The sequence below is a fragment of the Rattus rattus genome, chromosome 7 (assembly GCF_011064425.1).
Source record: "Rattus rattus isolate New Zealand chromosome 7, Rrattus_CSIRO_v1, whole genome shotgun sequence".
Taxonomy (NCBI): Eukaryota; Metazoa; Chordata; class Mammalia; order Rodentia; family Muridae; genus Rattus; species Rattus rattus.
Genome location: NC_046160.1, coordinates 95578623 through 95589053, shown reverse-complemented (window position 1 = coordinate 95589053; position 10431 = coordinate 95578623).

Here is a 10431-nt window from a genome sequence, read left to right as displayed (position 1 = left end):
AAACCATTTGTTTTGGGGAGGACTATAGTGCTGTTCAAAATCGAGCAATTGAGGTCTAAGAGCTTAGTTAGCTCTTCTAAAAGAATAAGCATAAGGTAAGAATGAGGAAGCATGGTTTGTGAAGTGTCAGAAGAAAGCTTGAAAGTGCTGCAAACCTATATTCATGTGATATTTTGAATTAGGAATCTGTGATTCTCATCATCTGGGGCTGAAGAATGGGCTGTGATTAACAGATTTTCTAGGACAAATACTGGTCAGTTGGGGCTTAAGAATCAGCTGTGATCAAGAAGAAACTGGCATCATTGAGAAATCATCTGTGAAATGTGTCCTCAGGGTCTTTACATGGAATCAGAAGGAAACCAAGACTTTGTTCTGGCAGCTGAACTTGGTAATATATAACAATTTCTTTGAGGAGATAGAGGTACTGGTTTTGAAGGCATAAAAATAACATGGCAAGCAGTCGAGACCTTACTCTGTAAGAGGCCTGGTGAGGCCACTGATGACGGTGCAGCCTCTGTTGCAGTAGAATCCACAGGAATGGAAGGGCCATGGAGAGAATTTGAGGCTTGACACCTTATGGCAAGATCAGATTCCCAGAAGGAGCCCAGGAGAGACTACTGGTGAAGGTTCAGCCAAGTTGCAGTGAAGCTCCCAGAATTTTGGAGATTTCAGTACAATGTGGCGTGGCACTGGCTTGAGCCAATGAGATACTATGTGTGCTGTGGATGACAGAGCCGCAGAGGTGAAACTCTTCATATCCTTTAGAGCCCAGAAGATCGTGGGTTCCAAATGTCAAGCACTGAATATTTAACACTATTAAAGTTGAAATATTTTTTTGCTCTACTGATTTGATTGTGACTATGCTCTAATTCTATCCTCTTGAAGTATGAGAATGTTTAACTTCATTTTTATCTTTAAAACTTTTTAACATACTAGAAAACAGCATGAAAATGTCAAAATGAAAGTATTCTATAGACACTTTTCAATAATGACCCCAAATATTCATGGCCTCAAGTCTCCATTCAAAATAAACATAGGATAGCTGAATAGGTTAAGAAACAAAACTCATCTGCCACTTGTCTGTAAGAGAATCATGTTAGCTTTAAAGACAGGTCTACATTAGCATGAAGGAGTAGGGAACATGTCTGAGAAAAGAGGGTCAAGAAGCAAGTAGGTGGACTGGAGAGATGGCTCAGCCATTAAAGGCTCGGCTCTCGACCAGGCATATAAGAAGCAAATAGTAAGATGGATGAAGCAAAGAAGTGCAGGCTGACAGGAACCGGATGTAGATCTCTCCTGAGAGACACAGCCAGAATATGGCAAATACCTAGGCGAATGCCAGCAGCAAACCACTGAACTGAGAATGGGACCCCCATTGAAGGAATCAGAGAAAGGACTGAAAGAGCTTGAAGGGGCTTGAGACCCCATATGAACAACAATGCCAACCAACCAGAGCTTCCAGGACTAAGCCACTACCCAAAGACTATACATGGACTGACCCTGGGCTCCAACCTCATAGGTAGCAATGAATATCCTAGTAAGAGCACCAGTGGAAGGGGAAGCCCTTGGTCCTGCCAAGACTGATCCTCCAGTGAACGTGATTGTTGGAGGAGGGCGGTAATGGGGGGAGGGTGGGGAGGGGAACACCCATAGAGAAGGAGAAGGGGAGGGATTAGGGGAATGTTGGCCTGGAAACCTGGAAAGGGAATAACAAGTGAAATGTAAATAAGAAATACCCAAGTTAATAAAGATGGAGAAAAAAAAAAAGACAATGAACACTTTCAAATGTTTACTAGACATTGATATTTCTTCTTTTGAGAACTATTTCTTTAGTTCTGTGGCTAACTTGTTTCTAATTGAGCTGTTTGGTTTCTGGGGTTTGCTTTTTCTTGAATTCTGTTTATATTCTCATTGATCAGCTGGTGAAGGTGTAGCTAGAAAAGAGGTTCTCCCGTTCAAATGATGACTTGATTGAGAGTTTGCTTAATTGTACAGAGTTTTAATGTCATGAAACCCTTTGTCTGGATCATTGGCCTTACTTCCTGTGCTACTAGAATCCTATAAAGAACCATTGGCAGTACCTGCTCGTTGAAGCTTTCTGCCTCCCTTTCCCTCTAACATTTTCAGTGTATTGGGACTGTTGAGGCTGTTGATCCACTTTGAGTTGAGTTTTATATAAAGCAAAGAATGAGGACCTAGTTTCCTTCCTCCATGCTGATATTAAGGTTTCTCAACACCATTTGTTAAAAAATATCCTTTCACTGATGTGTATTTTTTGGCATTTTTGTTGAAAGTCAGATTGTTGTAGTTGAGTAGACTTATATTACACTCCTTATTCTATCCTATTGACTGATTCCTAGTGCTATATGGCTGCAACCCAGGTCTTGGGAAGTTGTAGGCTCACATATGCAATTTATTACTGGTGATTAAGTAAATTGACAGAGCAGAAAACTGCTTCTATCTGTACTTATATGCCTAGACAAATGCTGCTCCCAGACTTAATCAGAGAAGCTGTCCCTTTCAAAGAATGGTGATACACATGGAGGGACCCATGGCTCCTGCTGCACATAGCAGAGGATGCCTTATCTGGCAACAGTGGGAGGGAGGCCCTTGTTTCTGTGAAGGCTTGATGCTCCAGCATAGGGAGTGGGTGGGTGGATGGGTGGGTGTGGGAGCACCCTCATAGAATCGTGGAAGAAGGATGGTTTAGGAGCTTTTCAGAGGGGAACCAGGAAGAAATGTAAGTAAATAAAATAAGCAAAAAAAAAAAAAAAGAATGGGTGACCACAGACACTCCTAGTTGAGCAGGAACTAAGCAACGTTTACAGGCTCAACCCTAAACAACACACACACAAAAAAAGAAAAGAAAAGAAAAGAAGCAAATAGGTGTTGCCTTATTGATACCCTAACAAAATAGACTTCAAACTAGAACTAATTTGTCTCTAAGAAGGGCAATTCTGATAAAAGATCAATTAATTAGGAAAATATCACATTTTAAAATGTATGTACACCAAATTTTGGTGTACCTAATTTCATAAAAATCATCCTAGTGGAGATAAAGACACATATTGACACAAACTCAATAATAGTAGATGATTTCAACACTCCCAATTTCTCCAATAGACAGGTTATCTGGACAAAAACAGAGAAATCTCAGAGTTAGATATGTCAATGTCTGCGTAAGGGGTTGGTGCTGCTATGTATTTGAATGTTAAATACTAGCCTCCAGTGAGGAGATCCTCACATGCACTAAGTGATGCTATGTAACCTTGATCTCCAAGTTAATTGGTCAGTTAATGGCTGTGACTGGGCAATAGATAGAGGTAGGTAAGTTTTCAACTACCTGGCTGGAGATCACAAGTAGAGACCAGAGTGAAAAGAAGAAAGGACATGGGGAGAAGAGGAAGACATCATGAGAGGAGATGGACAAGTGGCCAGGAAAAAGAAACAACAAATAAGAAGGGATATATGGCTGGGAAGTAAGTTAGAATATCTCTAAAACGTGTCCAAACTAGGCTTACAGCTTGTAAATAAAATTCCTGGATTTTATATGGGCTGGCTAGAATAAATAATTTCTTTTATAGATGGTGCCTCATGTGGGGCATAAAACCCAAACCTTTTAATTTCATATTCATTTGTTAGACATAATCCAAGATAAGACAGTTTCTAGCTATCACAGGTGTACTCTATTAAGAGAACCTGCTGTCTTTCAACAAAGTTATCAGGGGGAAGCGAGCTAAGGTGAAAATTCTCAATACACTTCCTGAAGCTATACCCAAGAGCACAACCAGTTCCTGTCACAGGAAAGGACCACTAGCTTCCCCGAACTTGCTACAGTTCATGCTGAGCCTTGAGAAGGATCCTTCTAAACTGCTGTGCTGAGCAGAGGACCTGCAATATTCTGGGGGCTCTGCACTGCAGTCTCCCTCAAACCCTTCCCTGAATACCAGTGCTGAGGCTTAAGGGCATGCCAGACAAATGGAGGTCTGAAACCACAGCCCAGTTTGGTCCGGAGGGAGAAGCCTGGAGCCATAAGAAAGTCAGGAAACAAACCACAGCTCCACATAAGGGGGCGAAGTTAGCTGCTATAAGCACGTGTCGATCTACAGTCATGAGGAACCTCTCTCCAAAGCTACAATAAGACTTTAGAAGCTCCAAACTTCTAAAATGGGTATAAAGTGTGTGTGTGTGTGTGTGTGTGTGTGTGTGTGTGTATGAATGTGTGTGTGTGTATGAATGTGTGTGTGTGTGTGTGTGTGTGTGTGTGTGTGTGTGTGTGTGTGTGTGTAAAATAAAAGGGTAAAGTATCCAAAGGAAGGAGAGTTTTTTATGTTAAAAATAAAAAAGGAGACAATGTCACAAGACGTCTGGATTATGTATAATTTTGTTATATTTACCAACATAAAATAATTATTGTTTCAATAACAATAATAATTTTATATATCCTTTTAAAAAGAGATCAAAATAAAACAAACTTTTAAAAAAGCAGACTAAAAATTAGATGCTAGATTAATGACCACAGAACAGAGATTAGAAAATTCTTTGAATTGAAATAGAAAGAGAATCCAATCTGGAACTTACAATAACATCACAACAGGTAGTTCTATACTGATACATTTTCAGAATTCCAGTGGGCTTCTGCCTTAAATTCTAAAAAAGATAATTCTGAGATTATACATTTGTTAGAGATGATGACTATCAGAGATGCCTTTGCAGACTGGGCTGGTGATGTTTTGAGATATATATAAATAAATTTATGGATATATATCCATTAAAATACAACAGTCTTTTGAACATTATGACATAAAATGTCACTGATACATCTTATAATCTTACAGGACAAACATATGGATGGATACATTTAACAAAAATTTAAAGAAGATGATCATAGGACATAAGGGGGTACAGAACTAGATATTACTTGTGGGAACTTATGTTCACAGAAAAATGACAACCAAGAAAGCAGCCCTAACAGGATCTAACTGAGGGAATGCTGGGGCACTTGATCCTGACTGAGACTGCCTCAATGCTACTTCCTTAGGAGACTTGCTCCTAGAACAACTTCATGGAAAGCTGCTGAGTCCAAATTGCCTTGGTTTGTCCGGCCTTACAGACTGATTCAATCAGGACTTTACTTAAGCCTGAATTTTCTCAGCACACATAGACTAGATAGCAAATGTTACAGCTAGTTCTCCTAGGACTTGGCCAATATCTCATTTTTCTTAGAGTCTCCAGAAGATGCCAATGTCTCTAAACAGCAGGAAGCAATTTTAAGAGAACACATCACCCCATCCCCTTGACCTCTAAGGTCACCAGTTACGCATGTGGTACATACAAGTAAAACATGTATATACATGAAATAGCAAATATATAGTCTTAAGAAAGCAGAATGAGTCCAGACCCTTTCTACCCTTCAACTGCACTATCTCCCAGCATGTTGGCTTCTCATGTGCTTGTTTGCAATCTTACTACCAGATGATAGTTGCCATAGCTCTAGGCCTTAAAAGGCTTCACACTCCATTCAACAATGAGGAAAGAGGGATAGGGAAAAACTTTCATGTTTCCTTGGATTTTGCCTGTGCTCTGAGCAGAAACTGAATGACACAAACATGTCTGTGAGATTGAAAGGCATCCAGCAAAAGGAGGTGGTATGCTTTTTCACAACTCTCTTAGGCAATTCATAGTATATATTTATTCCTAAAATTTTGAAATAGTTTTGAAACATACCCTCTTCATTTGGCTAACATACACACACACACACACACACACACACACACACACACACACTCACATACACACACAGAAAGTGGGCTGTTATCTGGCAGTTACCATCTCCTGTCAATCATGTGATATGATGTATCATCCCCAGAGCTGACAATAATCAGTAATCAGCTGATAACTTCCTGTGCGCTCTAGGAACGGGAAAGAACTGACGTAGGTCTGTAGGGAGCTCCTGTTTTTGTCTTGATCACAGAATCAAAAAGATAACAGAATCCAAGCTCTAGGACTTTAAAAAGCTGATTAAAATCTCCTATAGATGGATTAATTACAAACACCATTTAGATGAAACTGTCGCAAAATAAGAGACAGAAAAATATTAAATAGGATCTTTGTTGAAAGAAGCTTCCCCTTTTTTTTTTGAGTCAAAACAAATCAGTCAGCCTTGTCACTCTAGAAAGGCCAATGGAGTAGGTCAAAGGTCAGGAAGATAGTGCGTGACGAGCAGCTCCAAATGACTTTAATATTATTTGTGTTTGTGTATGTTCCTTAATATGTGTCCTGTAGTCAAATAAGTCTGACATGCCTAATACAACAATTTACTTTAAATCTAGACTCTGAGATCTCCTGCCTCATCCTCATTGATTGAAACTTTATGGATTAGGGAGAGAAGCCAAGAAACTGCCATATCTGTAGTACAATGGTGTTTAATCCAGGAAACAGCCACAGAGGACAAAATCTGTTTCTTTTCTGACCATAGCTTCTCTCTGGGCAAAATTCTTTGGTGCCACTGGAGTTTCTAAAACTATAAAGTAGGTCTGTCTTAGTCAGGGTTTCTATTTCTGCACAAACATCATGACCAAGAAGCAAGTTGGGGAGGAAAGGGTTTATTCAACTTACATATTCACATTACTGTTAATCACCAAAGGAAGTTTGAACTGGAACTCACACAGGGCAGGAAGCAGGAGCTGATGCAGAGGCTATAGAGAGATGTTACTTATTGGCTTGCTTCCTCTGGCTTGCTCAGCTTGCTCTCTTATAGAACCCAATACCACCAGCCCAGGGATGGCATCACCCACAATGGGCTAGGTCCTTCCCCCTTGATCACTAGTTGAGAAATGCCTTACAGCTGGATCTCATGGAGGCATTTCCTCAAGGGAGGCTTTCTCTGTGATAACTTTAGCCTGTGTCAAGTTGACACACAAAACCAGCCAATACAAGGCCTGTGTAAAGACAATTCCTGTGTATTACCCAATATAAAGAAATATTCACCCCTTCCCTGGACTTTACATTCTACCCTATAATATTGGCATAGGACTTCTTTCCCTGAGGCCATTTTGGCACTAAGAACTCCAGATAAGGCACTGCCCACCGCCCTCTAACTCTCCTTAAAGCCCCCTCCCTTGGGCTCCATGTTCCATCTCACCACTCCTGCTGCTTTCCCAGAGGCACACCAGCACTAGGGACCCAGATAAGATATCACCACCCACCTCCCCCTAATGCTTCTTAAAGCTTATTCAACAGCCTCAACAGGACCTCCTCCCCTGGTCCCCATATTCTAGCCTAAAACTTTCACAAAAGACTCGGCTTTTCTAGAGGCCATGTCATTCTAGAGCCCACCCCGACTCCCCCACAACCAAGCAGAACCCCACAGACCACACAGTTACTTGGAACCCCTGAGGCAAAATTGGCACACAAAACCCCAGAGGTCACAAAGGCCACAAAGATCCCAGTGGAAACTCCCTAAGAATCTCACTGGTCACCAGTTCGCTCAGGCCAGAAGACCAGAGAGGAAACAGAAACCAAAGGAGATGGGGGAATAGAAAAACCACCCATCTAACAAAGATAAACTCAGAAACCAGCATCTAAACTTTAACTGTAAACGTAGATGACTAGAGGTTGCCAAAATCATAATAAATAGCCAGGGCAAAATGTCACCACCACAGCCTAGTTTTCTCATAACAGCAAGCCCTGAATATCCCAGTACAGCTAAAGCACAAGAAAATAACCTTCAGTTCAATCTTACGAAGATGACAGAGGCTCTTAAAGAAATTCAGGGAAATTGAAACAGTTGCAGGAAATGAATACAATTAAGAGCTGAAAATGGAAATAGGAGCAATAAAGAAAACATAACCTGAGGAAATCTTGGAGATGGAAAACCAGGAACTACAGATGCAAGCATCACCAACAGAATTTAAGAGATGGAAGAGAGAATCTCAGGCATAGAAGTTATGATAGAAGAAATATATTGGCCAAAAAATGTTAACTCTAAAATGTTCCTGACATAAAATATACAGGAAATTTTGGACATTATGAAAAGACCAAACCAAAGAACAACAGGAATAAAAGAAGGAAAAGATTCCTAGCTCCAAGGCTCAGAAAATATTTTCAACAAAATTACAGAAAAAAAATTTCTCCAATCTAAAGAAAGAGTTGCCTATAAACATACAAGTAAACATATAAGAAGCTTATAGAACACCAAATAGACTAGACCAGAAAAGAAAATCCTCTCACCACATAATAATCAAAACACTAAATATAAAGAAAATATTAAAAGCTTCAAGAGAAAAAGGCCAAGCAACATATAAAGGCAAACCTATTAGAATTACACTCAACTTCTTAAAGACTCTAAAAGCCAGAGGGCAAATATCTTGCAGACCCTAAGAGACCACAGATGCTGGCCCAGATTACAAACTAAGCAAAACTTTCATTCAGCATAGATGAAGAAAACAAGATATTCCATGACAAAACTAAATTTAAGCAATATTTATCCACAAATCCAGCTCTACAGATTGCAAGCATCAGCAACAGAATATAAGAGGTGGAATAGAGAGAATCTCAGGCATAGAAAATATGATAGAAGAAATATATGGGCCAAATAAAATGTTAACTCTAGTTACTAGAAGGAAGACTCCAATACAAGGAGGCTAACCACACCCAAAAAACAACACAGGGACTAATTTCACACCAGCAAAACCAAAAGGGAAACACACACACACACACACACACACACACACACACACACACGAACACCACAACTGGGATTCCAGGCACCTGCTTGGTTTCTGAGGTTTCTAGTATGGCATGGCCTCCATTACTATTATTTCAAAATAACAGGAATTAGCAATCATTGGTAATTAATATCTCTTAACATCAGTGGAGTGAATTCCCCAATAAAAAGGCATAGTCTGGCAGTCCAGACACCGCCCAGACCTGTAGGGACGCAGAGAACAGTTTTCTGCACCCAAATCCTGTGGGAGGGAGAGCTAAACCTTCAGAGGGGCAGACACGCCTGGGAAGCCAGAAAAGACTACACTCTGCCCACATTTCTGAATCCAAAGGAAAATACCTAACGCCATCTGACACCCCAGTGCACAGGGGCTCCTGGAAAAGGCAGCACAGGCCCTCCTGGTTGCCGCCCTCACAGAGAGCTCAAAAGCAGCCCCCCACGAGCAACTTGAGCCGCGGGACCACAGGTAAGACCAACTTTTCTGCTCCAAGCGACCTGCCTGGTGGACTCAGGACACAGGCCCACAGGAACAGCTGAAGACCAGTAGACAGGAAAGACTACATGCCCGAAAGCAGAACACTCTGTTCCCATAACTGACTGAAATAAAACAGGGAAACAGGTCTACAGCACTCCTGACACACAGGCCTATAGGATGGTCTAGCTACTGTCAGACATAGCAGAACAAGTTAACACCAGAGACAACCTGATGGCAAGAGGCAAGGGCAGGAACCCAAGCAACAGAAACCAAGACTACATGGCATCATTGGAGCCCAATATTCCCACCAAAGCAAACACGGAATATCCAAACACACCAGAAAAGCAAGATCTAGATTTAAAATCATATTTGATCATGATGCTGGAGGACTTCAAGAAAGACATGAAGAACTCCCTTAGAGAAAAGCAGGAAAACATAAACAAACAAGTAGAAGCCTAAAGAGGAATCACAAAAATTCCTGAAAGAATTCCAAGAAAACACAATCAAACAGTTGAAGGAATTAAAAATGGAAATAGAAGCAATAAAGAAAGCACAAAGGGAGACAACCCTGGATATAAACCAAAGGAAGAGACAAGGAGCTGTAGATACAAGCATTACCAACAGAATACAAGAGATAGAAGAGAGAATCTCAGGAGCAGAAGATTCCATAGAAATCATCGACACAACTGTCAAAGATAATGTAAAATGGAAAAAGCTACTGGTCCAAAACATACAGGAAATCCAGGACTCAATGAGAAGATCAAACCTAAGGATAATAGGTATAGAAGAGAGTGAAGACTCCCAGCTCAAAGGACCAGTAAATATCTTCAACAAAATCATAGAAGGAAACTTCCCTAACCTAAAGAAAGAAATGGTCATAAACATACAAGAAGTCTACAGAACTCCAAATAGATTGGACCAGAAAAGAAACTCCTCCCGTCACATAATAGTCAAAACAGCAAATGCACAAAATAAAGAAAGAATATTAAAAGCAGTAAGGGAAAAAGGTCAAGTAACATATAAAGGCAGACCTATCAGAATCACACCAGACTTCTCACCAGAGACTATGAAAGCCAGCAGATCCTGGACAGAAGTCATACAGACCCTAAGAGAATGGCACAAATGCCAGGCCAGATTACTGTATCCAGCAAAACTCTCGATTAACATAGATGGAGAAACCAAGATATTCCATGACAAAACCAAATTTACACAATATCTTTCTACAAAT